Source organism: Microcaecilia unicolor, chromosome 4 (assembly GCF_901765095.1).
Source record: "Microcaecilia unicolor chromosome 4, aMicUni1.1, whole genome shotgun sequence".
Classification (NCBI taxonomy): domain Eukaryota; kingdom Metazoa; phylum Chordata; class Amphibia; order Gymnophiona; family Siphonopidae; genus Microcaecilia; species Microcaecilia unicolor.
Window position 1 is genome coordinate 28,361,812 of NC_044034.1, and position 24,405 is coordinate 28,386,216.

A 24,405-nucleotide genomic window follows, 5' to 3' on the forward strand; every position below is an offset into this window, starting at 1 on the left:
CTGTCGTGTGCCTCTATCAACTGCAAATGGAGAAGTTCTTATTCCATTCACCACCAAGGATGCCCGTGGATTAGAATAAAGTGCTTGAATGGCCTGAAAAAACCAGCCCCCAAGACCCACTATAGTCCAACACAGAAAAAAGGTAATCCCACCTCACACTGTCAAAAGCTTTCACTGCATCCAAACTCACCAAAAGTAGAGGCTTGCTAATGTTATAATTTTGGGAGATGGCCAGCAAACTTTCTGTACATTAATCAAGGCTTGACAGCCCCAAACAAAACACACCTGGCCCTCCCCACTATAGATGGGATATAACAGGCAAGCCTATCTGCTAACACCCAAGTTAAAATCTTGAAGTCCACATTAATAAGTGATATTGGCCTGTACGAACCTGGACTTGTCAAGGTTTTACACGGCTTAGGCAATAAAGTAATCAAGGCTTCATTCAAAGTTAGTGGAAAGGAGCCAGATGATATTGAAATCTCAAAAAGAGACAACAAAAGGGCCAGACAGTTGCAAACTCATCATTTGATAATATTCGGCCAAAAAAACATCAGGTCCTGGTGCAGTTCCCCTTTTAAGGGATTTGATCACATGCTGAATCTCCTCAAATGCAACTGTTTTATGCAGGGCTTTGCCCACTGCACAGCGCTTTAAATGCGCCACAGAGGACAATTAATTATTCCACACTTCCTGGAGCTGCTGGAAGATCAAGCTTTTCTGGAGTGACCTCAACCAGTATTTAGGGCATGTCCTTCATATGACCATTTCTTTAGTCCCTCAGACTTACCTGTTGGGGGCAGTGAATATTGAGACTCTGGGAGGGAAAGGGAAACAACTGCTATTTCAAAAATTGAGATTGGAGGTGATTAAATGTATAATGCAGGCCTGGGTATCTGCAGAAGCTTCATCACTCTGGAGTTGGAGGAATCAGACATATGCCCTGGCCCTATGGGAGGTTCAGAATGCGTCCTCTTCTCAAACGCACAAAGAGTTTGCTCATTTGGGAAGATTTTATTAACACATTGATACCATTGGGTCATGGCTCTCTGTTAAATAAACTACACTTATAAAGGACTGGCAGAGGCAACATATGTGCTGGGGGTGGGATAAAGGGGTCATGGGAGAGAGAGGAGGGTGGTACAGTTGCCCCCTCCTTTGAGTTTGGTTAGTTCCAGAAGACCAAAGGAACCCAGTCTCCTGGTATTTATCCTTTCGGGGACAAAGCTTACGCCCATCCGGGCTTCATAGGGGTTTCCCCCCCCCTGGTTCCATGGATAAATGCATTCGGGGGGGGGGGGGGGGGGGGGCAAGGCTAGGGGAAAGGGAGTGTTTTTTTTCCTTTATATAAGTAACGAAATGATGAAGAACAGGTTTTTCCTTTTTTGTACGTTTGTATAATTATGTTAAGTACCGATACTATTCTATACAATTATAATGTATAATCGCATTGTTTGTCCTCTGTGCCATCAATAAAAATTGTTGAAACTAAACCAGTTGTGTTCTGTCTACCACAAGAGTGAATTCAGAAGAGAGCCCCTTTCAGCATGGTTTGCCCACTAACACATGCACAGTGTCTACGGTAACTGCACACTTCTTCCTGCGGTAGCTTTCTGAATTGGCCCATCAGTAAGCAGAAAAGACATCTAACAGAAGAAAATTCCACTTTAAGTTGCTCATTTGTTCCAAGGTAAATGGCCAGTGCATGGACAAGAAAGATCATTCTGATGGCATATGATATTTGTATATTAAAATAAGGTATAACAGAACAAACAAAGGGGTAAGGGAAGACAACATAAGTTGGAAAAGGTTAACATATGACTATAAAGTGAAAGAGGAAATATAGGAAATCACAAAAATACGCAATCTGACAAACAGGACAGGCATACACATACAGCGTATTTTATTCCTTCGTATGCAACAGTGAACAGCATTGAAAACACAGAATAAAAGGCAAAACAATACACACACCAACAGATGTGAGTAGCAGGCATGCAGTATTTAGACATTTAAACTGCGATGCACAAATTAAACTACTAAATAACACTTGCCATAACAGCATATCAGAGATACTCAGCAATAAAATATATGTTCATCTCCACTGATAAGCAGTATAGTAAATAGTCAATAACAACAAACAAGATGCTGTGCTGGGAAAAAAAACCCAGATGGGCTAAGCAAAATTCTCATTAGGTGGACATGCAAGATGTACCACAGATGTACCCATCCAAGAGCCACTAGGGTACTGGACCAGTACAATGTTGGTGGTGAGGGAAGGGTCAGTCTGAAAAAAAACAAAATAAAACAAAATATATAAATCATTTACATCACAGCGTAGACAAAGAAATAGGAAACTGAAAAGAACTAATTACTGCTCATGCTTACACCACACACTGGACCCATCAAAAATGTGTGGCAACCTTCAATTCCACGAATATGCATGTTCATACAGAAAATAACAGATGCTTGCTGAAGATGTCAAAAGGACCCACCAAAGACAGTCATCAAGATCCAGTGGCCCAAAGATTTTCATGACTTATGCAAACATCATACTGTAGTCAATGAAACACACGTAGATATCCTTTTGGAATTCCTTCATTTTTTCAAGGATCCATCACACATTCATGTCGTCTCCTGTGCCTAACCCTATTCTGAACCCTGCTTGAACTCCAGGCAGTTACGAGTAAGAAGGCACATATGTTTTACTATTGGGAGAGTGGAACTAGTAGGAAGGTAAGCGAGGACCATCAGTGGTAGTGAAGAAGTGTCTGTGGCCTTGATTTTGGCAGGGAAAAAAAAGCGATCCTAAAGTGGTGGGTGTTAGAAGAAGGGCCATCACATATCATTGGTGCAAATGATGGCAACACTGCTGCTGCTGAGTGTATAAAGAAACTAAGGCTGCTAGTTAATTCCAGTTAACTTTGCGATTAATAGATAGTTGGGAGATCCAAAGAACAGCTAACCTGGGAAATAGGGCAACTAAGGAGTATAATGGTATATGGAAGCGCTGCTTGGAATGTATTCCAACTCGTCCTATAAATACTGCCTCTGTTGGAATTTCTGTGATGGGTGCTAAAAGGTCTTTTTGAATGAGCAATTCTGGACGGGAGGGGGGAGGGAGGTATAAAGAAAACGGGTACAGTTGGATGGCTGGGAATGGGGGGGGGGGGGGGGGGGGGGGAAATAAAACTGAAAAAATTACAAGCATGAGCCCAGAACATATGTACCTTGATGGGATAATTGGGGATGGCTCGACATAATACTTATGGAGTGAATAATATGTGTACTGTATCCTATAGTTACTTTCATGTTAGTATTACTGTTTACAATTGTTATATGTTTGTATTGGAAAGTTCTGCTTGTTCTCAATAAAAGATTTTAAAAAAATAGATAGTTAAGAGCGATTTTTTTTTTAAACCGCTATCACGATTACAGAATTTAATCATGCTGCAGTATCTCCTGTCTCCTCCAAACGACTCTTCTGCTCTCTTCCATTCCTGACTCTTGTCCTCAGTATGACCCAACATCTTTCCCTCCAACCATGATTCAACATCACCCCCCACTTGTCAGCCTACCTTAAAAATGATCTTCTGTTGGTCTCCAGAAGTGGCAGTGTTGCACATATACTGCCTCTGGTTCGCTCCAAAGCTTTCCCTCTACCTCCTCTGATATCACTTCTGTTTTTGCATGGGTGGGATGGGTCAGAGGGAATGCTTCAGACCTGGCCATAGGCAGCCACTGTCAGGGAACAATAGAAGACTGCCCTGAATAATGACTAGGGGGGAGAGTTGAATTGAGAGGGGGCAGATGCTGAACCCCAAGTGGGGGGAGTGGCAAGAGCTACAGACCTGCAAGCAGAACTGGAGGGGTCACCAGTGGAAGCTTTTGCCAAAGCAGTAACCCCCTGCAGTCACAAAAAGAACTTTGTGTTGCTACTCATAAGGGTGGAGGAGAGGGAGGGGGAGGTGCTGAACAATACGAGGGAGGGAGAAATAGATAATGGACCTGGGGGAAGAGGAAAGAGAAGGAAGAGAAAGGGAGATATGTTGGATTTGTGGGGGGGGGGGGGGGGGGGGGGAGAGGGAGATTATCAGTCCTTTAGGGAAGGGGGATGGGATTTGATATACTGCCTTTCTACATTTTATATTCAGGTACTTATTCTGTACCTAGGGCAATAGAGATTTAAGTGATTTTGCCCAGAGTCACAAGGAGCTGCAGTAGGAAATAAATAGATAAATAAAAACTTTAATCGTGTGATTAATTGCAACTAAAAAGTTTTAATTGTGCGATTAATCGTGATTAGAAATTTGTAATCAGCATGCAGCCCTAAAGGAAAAATTATGCTATGAGTTTCTGAAAATGTGCAGGCATTGACAGAGGGGAATGAGTTGGAATACTAGTGAACAATGTTACCCCAAACAGAAAGGACAGTAGTAAGGCAAATGAGGAAGGAATATGGTTGGGGGTAGAGGGTAAGGGGAATGACTGGGGTGTGTTGTTCGTTAAAGGGGATACTAGGGTAGGAAAAGAAATGGCATGGTGTTCAGGGTATAACATGTCTCTGTGGATAACCAACCAACCAACCAACCAACCAACCAGAGAGAGGGAATTTTGTTTTTGAGAACTGTTTGTGTAGAAAATAAAATGGTTTGGTACACTTAATTGGAAACAGTGGTATGTTTTCTGTTAGATAACTTTATCTGTAACCTTGCTGTTGAATTAAAACAAAAATTCCCAACTCCACGTACCATAGTCTCATCCACATTGAGACTCAAAAGCTCTAACTGCCTCAGCTTTCAACTGTCTATAACAGTAATTTTGTTATATTGATATTCTGTATGCTCAAATTCTGTTTAGTTTGTGTGTGTATTATATATATACTAGTAAAAAAGCCCCGTTTCTGATGCAAATGAAACGGGGGCTAGCAATGTTTTCTTCTGTGTGCTTGTGGGAGTGTGTGTGTCCCTGCCCTCTCTCCCCTCCCCCCTCTGAGTCCTTCACTGTTACAGAGCCAGCGATTTGATTTCGTGCTCTGGTGTTTTCCTTCACTGACTGTGTTACAGAGAGGGCGGGGCAGACACTCATAGGGAAATTGGATATCTCGCCCCCTTCACACTTCCGGCTGGAGGCTTCATAGAACGTTGGTGTTGCCTTTTATATAGATATAGATATATATATATATATAAAATGGATATTTTCCTGAATGAGCAGCAGGTAGCAGCATATCTTAACAGATGTACAATGTTTACTCTGATTGGGGCAACTGATTAAGTATCATATATGAATTTTTCTCCTGTGAAGTAGATTCACCAGTTTGTGGGTAAAACTAGGAAGGCTCTACAACTAAGCTTCATGCCTCACAACATTCAGAAGGTATTCTTACCGGGGAAGTCAGCTGACATACTCTTGGGGGGGGGGGGGGGGGGGAATAAAAAAAAACAAAACAGTCCTGCCAATTTAAAAAAAGACTACAAACTATTATCCTCTATTGCATTTAATTTTTCACTAAACTGCATATTCTCCAGGTCCTGTTACTTGTTCAAGTTCTGACAGGCCGACAATGTAGAATTTCCTCACCATTCTATCCTATCCTCTCTCCTATCAAGATTGTAGTTCTATCCCTCCTTTCCTATTGTATCACATCCTGTGTTATTGTCATGATTTTTACTTCTTCTCCCCCACTAATTTAGATTGTAAAACCGCCTTTATGGTTTCCGGAAGGCGGGGTAGTAAATTTTAATAAACTTGAAAAGCAAGTTCATCTTAAAAAACTAACCTTCAACTGGATTGAGCTCTGTTTACACGCATAAAACACCTTTACAAGCAGTAAGAGCAGAATATTAACATTTCTGCAACCTAACACCATCACCTCGTTTCTCTTTTCACTTTTGTTAACCTGCCTTAGACAGATCTGTTGCCTTTTACTGTTGACTGTTCTTTAATTTCCTTCAGTTTTTGGATTCCCAATAAGAATTCTTTAACATCATCAAGAATCTAATAACCAAACACCCACGGACAATTCATGTCTATTTTTACAATATCTTTTCTAAACAGATTACGGCCAGAGGTGGTCACCCTTCCGTTCTGATCTCCTGGCAAGTGCATCAAAGTCTACTTCCAACAGGGTGGTCTCAATGTGATTCTGTTAACAAGACTTTGATTTGCACATGTGACTCTCCAATGCAATGCTCTACCACCATTTCCTTTTATTTATTTTTCCATTAATTTAACAGCTCTCTCACCTGTACCTTTGCTTGCTGTCTTTTGTAGGTTGTCTGGCTTACTTGAGACTTTTATCCTTTGAAGGTTTACTCTGTTTACCTCAACTGCTGTTGCCTGTGGGGAGAAAGAGCAGTTTGTATACCTCTCCCCTTGCTTAAATGTCAGTCTAAGTAGGATTTTAAAGCAACAGCTAAGCATCCTAATGCCCTTCTTCAATGGATGTAAACTATCCCATCTGTAAAAATCCTTATCCCCTGGTTCATAGGAGCCAAATTTATAAAATGAATTGGAGTGCTAAACACTACAATCACTCCTCCTTGGACACAACGAAGCATTTCACTCAACCATTTGGGGGGGGGGGGGGGGGGGGGGAAGGGTTGCTCATACTTCCAAAGTCGAGTGGAGGAGTGGCCTAGTGGTTAGAGGACTGGTCTTGACATCCAAAGGTGCCCAGTTCAAATCCTTGTGACCTTGGGCAAGTCATTTAACCCTCCATTGCCTCAGGTACAAAATTAGATTGCGAGCCCTCCAGGGACAGGGAAATGCCCAGTGTGCCTGAACGTAACTCACCTTGAGCTACTACTGAAAAAGGTGTGGGCAAAATCCAAACAAAGTATCTAGAGTGCTGGCACCTCTAGAAGAAGGAGAGAGAAAGATAGGCATCAACAATAACAAGCCCAGGGAGGCAAACGGTACTTCTGCAGATGGAAGTGGCTGTGGCAGCGGCTTATCTGCAGCAGCCCTTCCTGCCTTGTTGCTACTGGTAACCAGATTATATTTTTGGAATCCTGCATGTAGACATAGAAAGATATTGTTTTGCGAAAAGGAGACATGGAAAAATTGTGTCTTACCTGCTAATTTTCTTAAATCCAACCAGACTAGTGCAGAATACATGGGTTATGCCTCTCAGCCAGCAGTTGGAGACAGAGAAGTTTGTGAGCCCTACACTATAAAAGGTTCCACGTAGCCACCTGCTCTTCAGTATTCCTGTAGCAAAGCAAATGATGGAAAAATTCCTCCTCCCAAACTCAAAAAGAAGGAATCCAATGTCCTTAACCATAAGGAAGCACAGCCCCATCCCAGAGGTTCTCTGGTGGCCTCTATGTTCTAATATTCCAGGGTGGGAATCTGGACTGATCTGGTTGGACTTAAGGAAAGAAAATTTAGCAGTCATTTTGTTCCTGGGGGAAATTCTGCCCAAATGCATAGAATTCTATCTGGGAAGGTCGGCCTGCACCAAGGGAGAGGGGTGCCACAGGCTCAGCCCACACAGCCACACGAGACAGAAGTATCTGTAAGCTTTTGAAGATGAAGCTGGAAGAAGAGAGTTGAGGATCAAGCCACAGAGGGTAAAGGAGAGCAAACAGAGGTGAAGAGATTGAGTGTTGAGCAGAAGGAGAGCCAAAAAGAACTGGGGAAGTTAAGAGTAAGATAGAGTGGGAGGCAAAAGTAAGATGAAGGTGGGGTTAAGGCTGGGGGAGCAAACTCAGATGGGGGGAGTGCAAATAAAAAAAATGTGCTGGAGGATGGTTTGAGTCTGGGAAGGGGGCTGAATCTTGGAACGAGTGAGCTTGGGTTGGGGGCAAGATCGAGCTGGAGGTACTAAGCATGGAAAAGGGAGGGGGCAAGATCGAGCTAGAGGGGAGTCAAGCACAAGTAACTGGTATGGTGAGGTGGAAATAGCATGAGATGGGGCATAACAACAAAGTGAAGGGATCAAATGTATGGGGGGGGGGGGAGCAGCGAGGGGCAAGACTTTTAGATGTCCTTTTTAGTACTCGCAAATTCTGCCAAAAAAAGCATTAAAAATTCCACATCTAAGTACTAAATTTAAATACAATAAAGGAAACAGTTATCTTACTGATAAGTAGCAGATAATGTAAATACAATTTAAAAATAGTATATACACTAGTTATACTGCATTACTTTGACAAATAAAAAAGTATGCAGAATTTTGCAGAATGCTGAAATACTGTATGCAGAATTTCCCCAGGAGTACCAATTGTTCTTCAGTATTCTCTCTCTCCAGCAGACTGAATAGGCTTTCTGTCAAGCAGGAAACTGATCTGGTAAGGTAGTTCCTGCCCTAGTTGAAGAACTGGTATACCAGTTAAGCTGGATACCAGTCGGAGAGGTATCCAAGGTTCTGCCAGGGGAAGCTGCGAGATCCAGGTCTCTCCCCTTAACCAGCAGACATCAGAGGGTATTATTGTTGGTAGCTTCTCCCCCTTCCCCCCCCCCCCCCCCCCCTACACATTTCAGTATTCTAAACCACTGTACTGTCAGACAGTCATCACCAGGAGCAAAATGTTCAAGATAAGGTGAATAAAAAGTAAAGTTTGCTTATGAAAACTACAGCTGATCATGTTTTCTGACTATTTAACACACAGGTAGTCCCTTTCTTATACCAGAGAAGAAATGTTATCAGTATATTTCTACTGTTCACTCTCGTTTCCCATGGAGACACTCAAATAAAAGCATTTAAGAGAAAGATACTGGGTCTTACATAATTTTCTTTCCATTAGTCCTTCCCAATATTACAGAACCTGTGGGATAGCTGTGTCTATCAACCAGCAGGTGAAGATAGAGTACTGAAAACTGAGCAGAGACATCTCTCTCTTAGCAACCAGTCTAGCTCCATGGTATTTACATAGACAAGCAGTAAGGAGAAACTCAGAATAAACACAACAATCTTAAACAACTTGCTAACCTAACACTAACCTGATCAGCAAACATGTGGACCTCTCATCTCTGGACAACTTGTACAGAACAAGAGATATGCAGGAACCACTATGCAAGGTGAGTCATCTGAATCGCACTGACTAAACATCTCAGAAACCTTTCTTTGGACTCTGGAATAGTAGAAAGAACTTATAAATAGAAAAATTATCAGGTAAGACCTAATTTCTCCTTCCATTATGTAGCTTCAACTCTTCCAGAACCTGTGGGATGCTCAAAAGCAATCCATAGAGTAGGTGGGATCCTGGTGTTACTATCGCCCTGAGAACCAAAGCCCCCAAACTGGCTTCCAAAAGCGCCACAATGTCCATGCTGTAGTGCTTGGCAAAGGTATGCAACGTCAATCACGTCACCGCTTGCAAATATCCGACAGAGACAGTAAGGTAGTCTCTACCCAGAATGTTGCTGTACACCTTGTCGAATGAGCCCGCAAAGCCTGAGGAGCCTGCTTTCCTGCAAGCAAATAAGCTGATGCGTTAGTCCCCCAATTGTGGTTTTAGGAGTCATGAGGCCAAAACTCTGATTAGCAAAAAGCACAGTATGTCCAATTTGCGAAGCTTATTCGTGACTTTCAGATATCTAACGAGGCCTCTACGCACATTGAGAAGCTTCAAGGAAGAATACCGAGCCTCTTCACCCTCTGTGAAAGGATGTAAGCTTCTCAGATTAGTTGAGATGAAATGCTGATACAACTTTTGGAAGAAAGGAAGAAACTGTGCACAGGGAGATCCGTGCCTCCGAAAAGTAAAGAAAGGGATCCCAACAAGAGAGCCTGAAATTCCAAAACCCTACATGCTGACGCAACAGCCACAAAGCATGCTGTTTTTAGCATAAGATCTTAGATCTTCTGGAGTGGCTCAAAAGGAGGTTTCTGAAGAGCCTGAAGGACTAAATTAAGGTTCCACTCCGGACATGGAATACAAAAGGGAAGCCGCAAGCAGCCCGCTCCCCACAAGAATCAAATGAGCCACAAGAGACATCTTTTGTAGTTGGCCACTGAAACAGACCAAAACCACAAACTGAACTTTCAGAGAACCCAATGCCAATACTTTCTGAAGACCGGCTTGGAGAAATGCTAGGATGCACGCGATCTGAGCAGAGAAAGGAGAAAGTCCGTGGACAGAACACCAGGCCTTGAAAATCCTCCACACCCTTGCATACACCATGGCTGTAGAGCATTTCCGAGTTTGAAGATAGCAATGACTAAATCAGAATAATCTTTTCGTCTCAACCAAGCCCTTTCAATGGCCAAGCCATAAGACCTAAGGGGCACTGATATTCCATAAGCACCAGATCTTGCTTCAGCAGGCCACGTACCTGCAGAACACAGAAAGTACCTCATCCAGCAGTCAAATCAGATCTGCTTAGCATGGTCTCCGCGGCTATGATATTCAACCCCAGTGTAATGTGATCTTTTTTGACACATGGCCTACCATGGACCGAGGAGGAAAGGTATACAGTAGATGTGTCTCCGGCGGCCAGGGCTGCAGTAGGACATCGATCCCCATCGAGGCTGGTTCATTCCAACAGCTGAAAAAACACAGGCACTTTGGTATTCCTTTTAGTTGCTATCAAGCCCAGAAGTGAAGAACCCCATCGGTCCACTGTCAGCTGAAACCCTAGCTGGATAGTTCCCATTCTCACAGGCCCAAGGAGTGCCTGCTAAGAAAGTCCGCCTCCACATTCACAGACCCCATGATGTAAGCTGCCGACAAGAAGTGATTTTTCTCTGCTCAATTCAGGAGGGAGGCTGTTTCCACTGCCATCACTTGATGTGATGTTTTGTCTTGTCAAATTTAGCTCATCCCTCACAACTGGTAAATTTGTTTTCCTTTCCAACCATGAAAGGTAAAGTTAGAAAGAAGTGTATTGATTATTTACTTTCTTATCAGGCAGCTAAGTTAGGCACAGAAATTTCATTTTTGATAGTACAGGCTTCGAGTTATGTGAATTCTAGATGGTTGCATAAGATGTATTTGTTTGAAAAACATGGTAGGAACTGAATTAGTTTTATTCTATGTGATTGCTTGTAATTGTATTTCCTGGATTGTTCAGCTTCTTTCTATGGAACCCACATCGAACTGCAAGGTATTGCAGGCTATAAAAATAAAGTGTTATGTTATGTTTATTTTGTCCTTGGATCCGCTACTAAGGGACATCTATGACAGGCCAGATAAGAGTCCAGGTAGGCCCCATTGCTTTAAGGCTGCGGCTTTTGCAGATGACATCTTAATACATCTCACTGATCTCCAAGATTCATTAACTGCTTTGTTGAACTCTTTCGTGGATATCGTGATTTCACAGGCCTATGATTAAACCTTCATAAATCAGGAGCATTACCTTCATCAGAACAAGTGAAGACTCTTTGAGGTGATAGCTTTCAGTTAAAATGGGCAGACACAGCTTTTAAATAATTGGGGATACAGTTAACGACAGAGGTATCCGCTTTACATTCCCTTAATGTGCCTTTGATGCTGAAGGAAACACGCAATTAGACAGCTGGAGAAATCTACTTGTCATTTTGGTAGGGAGAATTCACCTTATCCACATGGTTATTTTCCCTAGGTGGAAGTATATATTACAGACACTACCTATTTGATTGAAGCAGAAAGACTTACGTTCCATATACCATCTTTTCATTCGATTTTGCTGGGTGAAACAGAAATCTAAAATGCATTTTTCTCTCTGCTTGGGAATTGGAGCCATAAGGGCTTAGGTATTCCAGGTAATCAAGCCACTCTGTTATGTCACCTCAGTGACTGGCTCCTTCAGAAATGTCCATTTAGAGTCTGAAAGGGCCTTTTATGCTCCTTACAGCTGTCTCACCTCACTTCATGCTCCGATTGTTCACATCCTTTCTCTGTTTAGGTGCTGTGTACTTCTCCAATCGATAAGGGATTTGTGGGGTGTGCTTGCTCAGCAACTGGGAGGTGACCCAATGGTTACTTTATCAACTTCCTATTCGAGGAACTTGGGATTTGACCCGGGGATGGAGAATGCTGTATTTTTAGAGTGGGAGGAGCAAGGTATTTTTCTTTTAGAGCATATCATGGCGGATGATGGAAGTCTTCTACTTTGCAGATTTCCAGCCACACCTGGGTGCTTGATGGGGAAATAGATTTTCATATTAGCCAGATAAAACATTATGTCTCCTCCCAAGCAGTAGATTCATCGAGACAGAAAATGGGGTCTAAACTTAGAAAGTTTTTTCACATGCTTGCATTACACAGGATCTACATATCTAGTTTGTGTAATCTTGGTCTCACCATAAAGTTCCAGGCACCAGCTAGCTCTTCAGGTCAGCACCCGAAACCAGGGTCACAGCAAAAGATTTAGTTTATTACTGAGCTGGGGCCAAACTTACTCCGGAAGGCTGTATGGTTTTACGCCAGCCTTTTCTTCTTTGCCTTTCTTTGTTAGTCCGGGAGTAAAGAAACTTCACACTTACTCAAAGAAGTGCTCCAGTTCAAGTTTTAAAATCCAAACATCATATATCCTTTCCCCAGAAGGAGGGGTTGCTCATCAGGTTAGTAATCTCCATTATAATGGGCGATTACACTTGCATAAAAGCTTTGCAGAGGTTGGAGGAGACAGATGATCTGGGAGAGCTGAGGCAAAAATAGGCTATGGATTTCATGAGCCTGCTAGATCAATGGGATATAATTGCCACCATTAACAGTACAGACCAGAGAAACTGGATGTAAATCAAAAGCTTTATTGGAAAATGACTCAACAGGGTACCATGTTTCAGCATACACAGTGCCTTCCTCAGGAGTCTATATCAATAAATAAAAGAAAAAAAATGTAAACCAATAAAACATCTATACCAAAAGAAATAAAACAGTCCAATGTATACATAAAGCACGCGAAAGAGTAAAATAAGCAAGTAAAAAAAGGGGCAAGTAGAATTAAAACATGTGAGAAAACATATACCAAGAGAAATAAAAACAGTATAATGTGTATAAAAACGTGGAAAAGCAAACAAAGTAAAAATAAACAAGCAGAGTACAAATTAACAAGCAGAATTAAAACATGTAAGGAAACATATAACACAAATGTTTGGAGAATATATTCTAAACATATTAGACATGTATATATAAGAAACCAAAAATATGGATAACATATGAATGAATAAATAAAATTAAAAAGGATAGAGACATATGGGCAAGTTTAACAGTGGTATATGTGCTTACAAGGGGTCTAAATAATCAAGAATGGGAATGTACAAATGACCAGTCTGGAAAAACAAAAAGAAGAAAAAAAAATCATGTAGGTGTATCACTTGAATGTTTATGTAACTGAATAAATGCACAGTAATAATGAATGCTGAACATGAATATAAAGATGAACGCAGAAAAAAAGACCAACCTTGTTGCCTGTTTATTAGAAGTACAGATCCTTCACGTTTAGATTCTGAATGGCTGTGGTCTGGGGATATATTTGAAAAAAGGAAATTTTATGGTAAATTAAAAAGGATAATGATTAAATATATATGCGAGAGCTATATTTAAGTAACAATTGTGGGCTCAGTAAAAAAGCCAGTCCTAGATCAATTGGGAACCTTCAAGGACAAAACTAAGGAGCAGACCTGGAAATTAATACTGCAGAACTGAATCTCTTCGGATCCACCAAATTATTGGCAGTGGGGGAGTCAGCTATACTGTCTTGCAACTTGCGAAGCAAAAGGATCCTTTAAAAGGAAAGATATCTAGGTGTGGGAGGTTTACTTGAACATTCTGAGCCCGAGATTGTAGCCTCTTAGTGAATCATATTTTTGTAATGATGCTGGAGTTGGGCATGCTGGCAGTGTCAGCTGAGGTGGGGGGAGGGGGAGGGGAATGAGAAAGGGGGATTATTTTCATGAAGTAATCTGGAAGTCACCAGTCCAGTTTCTGAGGCTCCACATTTGAAATGTGGTTTCTTCATTTAGGTACATAAGTACATAAGTAATGCCACACTGGGAAAAGACCAAGGGTCCATCGAGCCCAGCATCCTGTCCACGACAGCAGCCAATCTAGGCCAAGGGCACCTGGCAAGCTTCCCAAACGTACAAACATTCTATACATGTTATTCCTGGAATTGTGGATTTTTCCCAAGTCCGTTTAGTAGTGGTTTATGGACTTGTCCTTTAGGAAACTATCTAACCCCTTTTTAAACTCTGCCAAGCTAACCGCCTTCACCACGTTCTCCGGCAACAAATTCCAGAGTTTAATTATGCGTTGGGTGAAGAAACTTTTTCTCCGATTTGTTTTAAATTTACTACACTGTAGTTTCATCGCATGCCCCCTAGTCCTAGTATTTTTGGAAAGCGTGAACAGACGCGTCACATCCACCTGTTCCACTCCACTCATTATTTTATATACCTCTATCATGTCTCCCCTCAGCCGTCTCTTCTCCAAACTGAAAAGCCCTAGCCTCCTTAGTCTTTCTTCATAGGGAAGTCGTCCCATCCCCACTATCATTTTAGTCGCCCTTCGCTACACCTTTTCCAATTCAATTATATCTTTCTTGAGATGCGGCGACCAGAATTGAACACAATACTCAAGGTAGGGTGCTTTGAGAACCTCTATTGCAGTGTTTCCCAAGTCCAGTCCTGAAGTACCCCTTGCCGTTGCCTCCATTATATGCAAATCTCTTTCATGCATATTCATTGTGGATATCCTGAAAACATTTTGTTTGTTTTATGTACCTACGCTATACCTGTTTTGCATTATATATTTAGTATTATATGTTTTACATTAGGATTTTTTTATGTATTCTTTTAGACACCTGAGGCAGGCCTGTGGCCAAAACACAGATCTGTGTTGAGTCATTAATAAAACATTATCTGTTTCTGATTCAACTGTCCCAGTCTCTGAATTTTTGGTCCACTTCCCACTTTTCTCTGCATTCCAATATCCGGTCTCCAGGTTCTGTGTCCCGATCCGGTTCCAGTTCCTAGCTCTGCTGTTCCCGTCTTCAGTTCCAGCATCTACTAGACTCCAGAGTGACTCGGTCTGCCGTTTATCAGGGATTCTCCAGACATCCGGGTAGGGAACACAGCAATGGTCCAAGAGCTCACCATCCAGATGCATGACAATGTACCACAGAAAACCTCTGAACATCCAAGAGATGCAAATCTTTGCTCCCGCCTGGGAAGTCTGACCTTCTAAAGGCCGTTAAGGTGCTACCAGGAGGAGCTTAAGGTGGAAAGGAGCATCTCCTTTAATTCATTTGAACTGGCTTCTAATTCAACTCAGGGTGGTATTAGGGTCATGACAATGGCTTATAACAGAGCTCATATACCAGGTCACCATGACACCTAGAAATTGCACCCAGGATTTCATGCCCACAAAATGTTGCTTTTTGAAGAGCTGCCTCACAAACAGTGTACCTCCCACACCTTCACTCAGTAAGCTTGATCTGCGCAGTGCAGGCAGTTGGCAATTCTCATGGTTTCTAGTCTCGCAGGACTAGAAACCACATTCCTGCACTGTGCATCTCAAGCTTACAGAGAGCTAAGTAAGTGGTGTACATGTGGGAGAAGCACTGTTTGGGAGGTAGCTCTGAAAATAGCAAGGTAAACAAAATACGGAATAGGTAGCAGACTCCCAAGCATATTAATTTCCTGGGAGTAACTTAGGGGAGAGCAAAAGAGACTGGATGGAGCTAAAGGACAGGTATTTACTAAAGTTTCTTCGCCCAAAGACAGAATAGAAAGAGAGCTTTAGTAAATACCTTTCTAAAAGAGCTACAACCATTGTTGCCAGGGTTGCGGTCTTCCCGCAACACTGGGCGGGGTTTCTTCGAGCAGCTGCGGTAAAATTTCGGTGGCTGCGGGGTGCGGGTTTGGGCTCTTTTCCTGTGGCCGCTGTGTGCTTTTTTCCGGGGCTTCTATTGGTCCAATAGAAGCTTTTCCAGGGCTTCTATTGGTCCAATTTGGTCCAATAGAAGCTTTCCCGGGGCTTCTATTGGTCCGATGTGGTCCAATAGAAGCTTTTGAGGGGCGTGGTCAACGTCAGGGGCGGGGTTAACGACATCAGGGGTGACGTCAGGGGGTGGGGTGGTGACATGGGAGGCGGGGCTGGTGGTGTGGGAGGCGGGGCTGGTGACATGGGAGGCGGGGTTTGACTTTGGGCGTTTTTTTGGCGGGTTTAGGGCTGATTTTGGGCTGGGAAAATTTTTCCCATCTGGCAACCCTGGCTACAACTGATCTGAGATGGGATTCCCCCCCCCCCCCCCCCCCCCACCTTGAAATTCACTTGAGACAATGTTGGAGGGATGGAGAAAAAGAACAGAGAGGACATAAATGCTGGCTCTTAAGTTCTGGGGCTGGTTCCTAGATTTAATGAAAATTTGTTAAAGCCTGGTCCTCAACCTCAATTACAATTTACAACAGATTACTAACTGGTTCCAGGATAATAAATTCTCTACCCTGAGAAATCAAGGTATGCACTTTTTTCAAATTCAACATATATCACTCTTGTGCATCCTATTCTTCTTAACTCCATTATCGTTTATCAGTCGCAAAATACTAAAATTCTAGGTGTTATCCTAGATGAAACTCTTTCCATCCACCCCCCCCAGATTTCAAATATGATTAAGAATTACTACTATAGGCTGACAGATTTGTTCCATTAGTTCACTCATTCATCCTCCAGTACTGAACACCCCACCACCTCTCTCTCCCCACCAACAATCCCAGCTCCAGAATGAGCAGCCCTGAAAACCAGGCTTGTCTCCTGTTGGAACTGCTGGCTGCTCTCCTCATACAGCTACGCTACCCCTTCTCTTCCTCTGCTAGCTTACTCCCCCCCCCCCTCTCCCCACACACACAAACTTTATTCCCTTAGATTAGCAAACGGAATAAAGTTTTTAAAGAAACTCCTACCAAAGCTAGAAGGTTTTTTTTGTTACATTTCCTGCAGGGATCAGGAGTAGCGAGAAACATCTACAACCCTCCTTCTGGCAGGGATCATATGGGGACCCATGCCAGCCCACCCAGCAAGCTGGAGTCCATGGGCCAAAGCTCAAGGAAAGGGAGACTCCTGCAAGGTCTCTGGGCTCAACTGGGCAAAGAAATTTGGTCTGAACCAGGAGCATTCGGCCCGTAGACCCAGCCCTGGACACAGGCTTCAAAATGCAAAGCGAGGGAGGGAAGGGAAGATTCAGGCCTACCTAACTTGTCACACACTGAACTAATATAATCTTACCATCTACTGGAGGTAGAGAATATTGAAGGTTTCTAGCCTACACCAGCTCCTCATAACGGTGATGTCACAAACTTCAGAACCTCTAGCTCCTTCACAAACCATTGGTTCAGATTGATCTAGTGGATGATAAGGAAACACAGGTGCACACACTAAATTTTAGTCATACTGATCAGGGAAACAACTACTGGCAATGTTTCTAGAATGTATGGCTTTTTCAATTTTGTTTTAATGTTTTCCAATACTGGTTTGTGTTTTTGCTGGTATTTCTCAACTCCACAAATCACAGGCAGCAGCTCACCACAACACCCAGAATTATGTTCTCCCATTATTGTTTTGTTTTACTTAGAGCTCTGACTCCTCAATTTAAAAAACAACCATCTAGAACACAAGTAAAGAAAGCTAAATATGCAGGTTAAAAAGCTAAAATTCCCAACCAACCTATCCCTAAAGGCATCACAAAAAGATTAGAATTCAATTTAAGAAAGCTTTAATTAGAAGCATTTTGAAAATTACTAACAGTCAGGTCTTAATAACTCTTAATGTTGAAACATCACAACCTGGTCCTACATATAAGGTCACTGGGGAGCAAATTCGACAGTCAAGTCTAGTACTGTAAAGGCCTCTTCACTCATTCCCCCCTCCCCCTGTCCTCACCCAGTCTCTTTCTCCCAAACCCCATTTCATACCCAGCACTCAACCTCCTTACTACCCAGCTGCCCCAAACAGCTGATGTCCCAGGAAACAACAAGGCAGACGATCCGCAAACTCCAAAACGGAAGACAGAAGAGGTCGGTGATGGATGTATACAAACTTAGTCAATTTGCATATAAAATAATGCCCGACACAGGCAGTGTTTCGCCCAGCAGGGCTGCGTCAGGGGCTACTCAGTGATCCTCTCTATAAAGCCTGTATTAAGAAACCATAAAATGTTCCAACAATCATTACTTGCATTCCGTGCTGTGATGCAGCAGCAGTAGCGTACATGTGATATCTATCAGCTATATTGGGGTTCTTCTGGAAAGCACTGATGTCTCGTACCATGCATTGCACCAACACATCCACCTCCTCCTTCCGAGGATTGTTGGAACATTTATAGCTTCTTAATAAAGGCTTTATAGAGAAAATCACTGAGTAGCCCGATGCAGCACTGCTGGGCGAAACACGGCCTGTGTCTGGCATTATTTTATATGCAAATTGACTAAAAGTTTGTATACATCCATCACTGATCTGCTCTTTTGTCTTCCAACCAGCTGATGTACTTACCAAGCTATAAATTTATTTTTTTATTTAAATGCACTTCCTATGCCATCATTAATTAACTCGCAGATCATAGCAGTTTACATCAAGCTTACCGAAAGGGATAAGTAACAAGAGAAAGGAAAAGAACTACAATTTATTGACAAGAAACAAGAGCATGAATTCAATATTCATTTATAAGAAGATGAGAAAAGGGTGGGATATAAGTGGATATACCTCTCCTATATCTCATTGCTTATTAGTAGTAATGTTGTATGGCTACTTCAAGAACAGAAATAGGCTTTTCCACTGCTATGAATGAACATGAGAGAATAATGTTTAAATAATCTAAGGCGTGTAGTTATCAACATGGGCTAAAGTTAATAGGTGTTATTTTACCACCAACAGGTCCCATTTTATGCAATGAGACTTAGGGGCCCTTTTACTGAAGCTTAGCACATACTAACAGACATTAAGGTGGAGGTTTTCAACCCAGTCCTCAGGGCACACCCCGCCAATCAGGGTTTTCAGAATATCCCACTGAATTCAATGGGGATATCTTGAAAGCCTAGACAGGTATGTGTGCTCCGAGGACTGAGTTGGAAGCCTCTGCATTAAGGTATGCTAAGTGCCACATGACCATAGGTATAAAATAGAACATATACGCTAAGCACCCCTTAATTACTAATAATTGGAGTTAACACTTATGTTTTAAGGGTAGCCTGTGTTGGATTCATCTCCCCTAACTGATGGGGATTTTAGAATTATTATTATTGCTTTTTTAATTTTACACATTGCCTTTATCCAAGGTGAATACACAAAAAAAATATACATAATAAAAATACAAGAACTTCAAGGGAAGTAAGATCTAAAAATGGGTATTCTTTAGTTATTGGACATCCTGTCTTGTAATACATTTTTGTATGCCGTTTCTATATTTTGGCCATTATAACAATTTTATATGGTGTAAATGGTGTTATTTACCATGAGCTATTTTATGGAATGGTGGAACATAAACGAAAGGAAAGTACATTGAAGTGAACAGAAGTCCAGCAAGTTCAAAACGTATTAAAATTTAAAATTCAGAACTGCTTATGGAGTACAACATTATTTGATTACTGTAATTCTCTCTTTTTTTTTGTGGTCTTCCTCTTTCATCACTAAAGCACCTACAACTCATCCAGTCTATCGCTGTTAAACTTTTACACGGTGTCCACAAATTTCATCACATCACTGCACTATCCAGGTCTGAACATTGGCTCCCCATCTCATTTCACATTCATGTTACTCACATTAGTTGTTACCCTCCGCTCCAGCATATATTTCCAATTTACTCATCCCTACTCCTCATCTCACACCTTACATTCATTACAGAAGTCCCTACTACACACGCCTTCACCTGCCTACATTCGTCTTGACTCCACCCGTGCCTCTGCATTCACTTAAACTCAACTCCAACTATGGAACATTCTATCCCATGAACTCAAATCTGAATCTTCCTTTCCAGTATTCAAGAAATTAACTCAAAACCTCTCTTTATCCAGGCTTTCCCACACTAATTTTAGTATTTGTCACTTTTCTCCTTCCTCTTATCTCTTTCCAATCTCTCTAAACATATATTTTACATTACATTAATCTACATTTCTATCCCACATTAGCTGTAAAGTTCAATGTGACTTACAATCAGTAAAACAAAACAATCAAAATACAGTGAAAAAATAGAAATCTAGGCCTACAGATAAAGAGCTCATCTATCCTAAAAACTTATGAATAAGGACAAACTTTTTAACATTTTCCGGAACCTGCCATAATTTTCCTGAATGCTAACCTCCAATGGTAACAAGACCCACCATTTTGTTGCCTGGTATGAAAAGTGGGCTGAATGCATGATCTTACACACAATTTCCTACAATTAGCATAATGAAGAATTAAGAATTCCCTAGATTGTTCAGAACTAACTGTTGCTATACTAGTCTCAGTACTAAATTCTGGTCTAAATCCTGACAGTGAATCATGAAGAATTTCCTTTGTAAATCGCCTCAATGTCATTTTGGCGATTGGGGGGTATATCAAATAAATCTGTACAAAAGTTAACATACAGTTTATGTTAAGCAACAATATTGAATGCAGAGAAAACTAACGCTACGGTTTACTAAACAGCACTAGTGGCTGTCCGTGTCCTAGTGCAGACACGGCCCATTCACTTTGAATGGGCCGTGTCGGCACTAGTGCATGGACAGCCACTAGCACTGCTTCGTAAACAGACCCCTAAATTTTTGTTACTGGATTATAATCCAGATCCTTTCGGAGATCATATTTTAGTAGAATAAATGGCTGAAGATTGAATTCAGAAGGGGAAAATAATATGATTGAGGTCAACAAAACCCTGAGTGGTGTAGAATGAGTAGAAGCAATAGATTTTTCACACTCTCAAAAGGTACAAATACTAGGAGACACTCAATGAAGTTACATGGAAATACTTTTAAGACAAATAGGAGGAAATATTTTTTCACTCAACGAATAGTTAAGCTCTGGAACTCTATGCCGGAGGATGTGGTAACAGCTGTGTATCTGGATTTAAAAAAGGTTTGGACAAGTTCCTGGAGGAAAATTCCATAGTCTGCTATTAAGAAAGACATGGGGAAGCCACCGCTAACCCTGGGATTGGTAGCATGGATTGTTGCTACAATTTGGGTTTCTGCCAGGTACTTGTGACCTGGACTAGTCGTTGTTGAAAACAAGATACTGGGATAGATGCACACAATTCCTGTTCTTTTTTTTTAAATTGTAATTTCCATAATCATACAAAGAAGCCATCACTTGTGTAGAAATAAGAAAAGTTATATTACACAAACCACAAAATATATAAGCATATTCATATTGAAATAAAATATGCAATTCCAGACCATTGCGGGGAGGATCATCAAGCAGAAACTAACTTTAAAACAAAGGTAAATTAATTACCAATTACATGACATTAAGGCAAAGAAAGAGCATAAATATCTATATTAATACAACTTTGCAAAATTCGGGTCTCAGCCATAACCGGGGAACTAGAGACCAAACTCTTGCCACTAAGAAAAGCTGACAACTGTGAAAGCGCATTAAAAAAAAAAAAAAAAACATTTTACAGACTTCCGTTTAAATATACATTTACAAGGATAACTGAAGAACAACCAGACTAAGTAACAAAAAAATTCCTTCTTTTTTGAGTCTCATTAGTCAAGTCAGGAAACATTCTGACCCGAACCCCAAAAAAGACCTCTCTCTTTTCTTAAAGAAAAGTCCAAATAGCCAGTCATGATCTGATGAAAGAGCCACAGTCATCAATAAAGTAGCTTTCACCATGGAATCAGTCTCAGGAGCCTCCAGTATATCTGAAACTTACAGGACGTCAGTCTCTTGTTTTGATGCAGTTTGTTCTTTAGAAACCTCCTGCTTTCCACCTGTTAAGGTATTGCAAAAACATTTCTCTTGGTGAAATAAACCAAATAAACCAAAATATGAAAGTGCAAAACCCTTACGTGAGAAACTACAGTGGCTCCCACTCAGGTCAGGGAACGTATTACTTTTAAAATATGCACCTTAGTTCACAAAATCATTCATGGTGAAGCCCCTGCATACATGTCTGACTTAATAGACCTGCCACCCAGAAACGCTAAAAGATCATCCCGAACTTTCCTCAATCTCCACTTCCCTAAGTGCAATGGCATAAAATACAAAGTACTACATGCATCAACCTTCTCTTATATGGGCACGCAATTCTGGAATACAGTACCACGCAACCTGAAAACGATCTACAAATTAACCGACTTCCGCAAGCTATTGAAGACTCATCTCTTTGAGAAAATTTACTGTAAGGATCAAAACACATGAAGTCCATACACACTAATAGAAATGCATCAATACACTTCCCCTGAATTCTCCTCCCCATACTTTCACCACACCTAAAGCTCCACCCACAGATAAAACTGTTACACCTTAACGTTCTCAGGCTACTGGTTCTATCGTCTTATCATCCCCCTTTGTTACATTCCATTGATGTATCCCCCAAATGATATTCTGAATTGACTCTGCCTTCCCTTAATTCTCCACAATGTAACCCAATATTGAATTGTCACAAGCTGTACTTCCATCAATCACAATGTATTGTAAGCCACACTGAGCCCGCAAATAGGTGGGAAAATGTGGGATACAAAAGCAATAAAATAAAAATAAATGGTGCTTTTGGAAAATTAATTATACGAATATTGGAGCATGTAACAGCATTCTCCAAGTTCTCTACTTTGCTTCTCAAAAAGGCATTTTCTTTGACCATCATAGAATTAGTCAATTGAGAACGCTAATTAGTTGACTATGTTCCTCCAAAGTCTGTGATACACTATCAACTTGTTTTGCAATATTTGATATATTGGTATTATTGTGAGCAATAGTATTCATAAATATAAACTGTAAGGAAAGTGCATTGCCCAAATCAGAGACTGCAGTCCAAATAGATTCAAGAGTGAAAAGAGGGGGGCTTCTTGAGCACTATTTCACATGATGTAGCCAGCAAACTAACAGTAACTTTCTCCAGCAGCAGTGCAGGGCTCATCCCTGGAACAACTGAAGCCTCCCCCCCCCCCGATGCCAAAATCCCAGAAGTTGACCAGAAGTGGAAAAACCACTTCCTTTTGCATCCCAGGTACCTTCCCTCAAGCTAAAGATGACTCCATCATCCTCTGCTGGGTCTCTGCAGCCAGAACTACAGGACTGACCGAGAAAGGCCATGGTGGGGGTGAACACAAGTCGAGCATCAAAGATAGATCATAGTCGAAACTACAAGCCACTTCACCCGGCAGCAGCGTTCAAAGCATCAGGCCTGACCACCGAAGCTAAGTAACCATCAGGCCAGAGGTAGTCTTCAAATCTAAGCTAAAAGCCCACCTTTTTGATGCTGCTTTTAACTCCTAACCCTTATTCACTTTGTTCAGAACCCTTATTTTATCATCCTCACTTTAATATTCCCTTATCTCTCGTTTGTCCTGTTTGTCTGTCCTAATTAGATTGTAAGCTCTGTCTAGCAGGGACTGTCTCTTCATGTTCAAGTGTACAGCGCTGCGTACGTCTAGTAGCGCTTTAGAAATGATAAGTAGTAGTAGTAGGTAGTCAAAGGCTAGGGTTGAGGTTCAGCAGGAAAGAGCCTCACCTTCCCCTTCTTCTTAACCATCATAACAAGCGGTCAGGAGCCGTGCAATGCTGCTGCCGCCTTTTTTTTTCAACTTTATTGAAGAAATATACAAAACAGACCCAAGGAAAATACAGCCTCACCCGTATCTTCCATCAATTATCCCTTCCCTCCCATCATTCAAAACCTCCCCCCCGCTTACCAAAACAAACCCCTTCCCCCCTGCAGATCACAATGCGATGCAGAAACATAGGAAACCAACAGCTAGGATGGAATGTTCAGTTGCTCAATCCAAGTTGTATAAAGGATCCCAGACCTTATGATAAGGAAGATTAAGTCAAGTGCATTGCACTGTGAGCTTAGACATCTGGTGAATGTATGCTAGTTTGCGCAATATCATCAGGAGATCTGGCAGCGAAGGTTGTTCCCAGGCCGCTACTAGTACCAATTTGCTAGCCACAAAAACACAGGTCACAAGTTTATGGGTTGCCGGTTTTGCTGCCGCCATCTTGACTCCTCCCCTAAGTGTCCTAGTCTTATGTTCTCCAGGTGGAAGTGGTGGAGACAAAAACAGTATTTGAATTCAAGACAGCTTGGGACAAATAAATAGGATCTCTGAGGGAATGACTGGAAGAATAGATGGCATGGATAGGCAGACTGGCCATACAGTCTTTATCTACCTAATGTTTTTCTCTGTTTCTATATCTGTGCTAATCAATTAGTGCATCTACATTGCTGTGTGCTGACTAGCAAAGGATTAGTGCGCGAGCCCTTACCACCTACAAAATAGGTGGTGGTAAAGACCCATGTGCTAATGGCAACATGATCGTGTGGCCATTAATTCAGAAT

The 24,405-nt window shown here is 41.6% G+C and overlaps 1 protein-coding gene across 1 annotated transcript in view; it reads right to left on the reverse strand.

Annotated features, from left to right (window-relative positions):
- RSF1 (remodeling and spacing factor 1) overlaps positions 1–24,405 on the reverse strand; it is a 179,575-nt gene that overhangs the window by 148,197 nt on the left and 6,973 nt on the right. The window lies entirely within an intron of this gene.